The 975-nt window shown below is 45.0% G+C and overlaps 1 protein-coding gene across 4 annotated transcripts in view; it reads right to left on the minus strand.

The window, feature by feature from the left end:
- The window catches only part of RCC1 (regulator of chromosome condensation 1), an 18,037-nt gene that overhangs the window by 11,772 nt on the left and 5,290 nt on the right, over positions 1-975 (minus strand). The window lies entirely within an intron of this gene.

Here is a 975-nt window from a genome sequence, read left to right on the forward strand (position 1 = left end):
ATGTCTTCATTGGATTTCCATTTTTAAACGACTGCTCTGGCCTTTGGAAAGAAAATGAGATGGACTGAAAGAGGAGGCTATTGCAGGCAACCAAATGAGAGATGATAGCGACTTCATTTGGTCTGAGGTAACAGAGAAAAGTAGACAAAAACAGATCAATTTAGGTGACAGATCGATTTGCCAGTGGGTTGGATGTAGGGAGAAGGGGAGGAGGAATCCAGAGTGACTTTTACATCCTAAAATATCCAGGAGATCCTGTGCAGGCCTGAGCTTGGTCAAGCCCAAGTAACCCAGGCTTTGGCTTAAAGGACTAGGTAGTGGGTTGATTTCTAGTTAGAGAGATGGAGAACACTGTGGGACAAACAAGAGAGGAGAAACCTGGAGCTGCATTTTATTGGTGTTTTTGTTAAGTCTTGTATGCCTGGGAGGCATACGAGAAGTGATGTTAAGTAGACAGAGTTGGGTGGGTTAAAGGGTATGAGATCTAACAGGTATCCTTGTGTTTCAGGTAGACAGGTTGTACCGCTGGCCAGGCTGGCAGCCCCATTCTACCAAAGGCAAATCTCCAGTCAGTTCCTCAGAACGACCTGTAGTAGTCTTCCCTGCTGGGAAGGCAAACTGTAGTAGCATAAAAAGTATAACAAAAAGTTGAGTGAAAAAACAGGAAACAGGATCATGTCCGCACATTTGTGCTGATGCTGGGCTGACTTGTAGACAACACCTGGAACGGAGGTGGTTGGTATTGTGCGGCACTAACAAAAAAAGTTATTGTGGGTTGGAACCAACCCAGCAAACTCATAGCCAATATTTGAGGCTAATATTTGAGGGCATCTCACTGCCAGGTAGCCATACTGATCCTATTTACAGATGAGGAAACTGAGGCTCAGAAAGATGAAGTATCTCTTTCAAGATTGGAAATCGTGGTGTGAACCAAGCTGGTCAGACTCCAGAGCTGGTGCCCTTACCAGTTTCCTG

This window comes from Pteropus alecto, unplaced genomic scaffold (assembly GCF_000325575.1).
Source record: "Pteropus alecto unplaced genomic scaffold, ASM32557v1 scaffold39, whole genome shotgun sequence".
Taxonomy (NCBI): domain Eukaryota; kingdom Metazoa; phylum Chordata; class Mammalia; order Chiroptera; family Pteropodidae; genus Pteropus; species Pteropus alecto.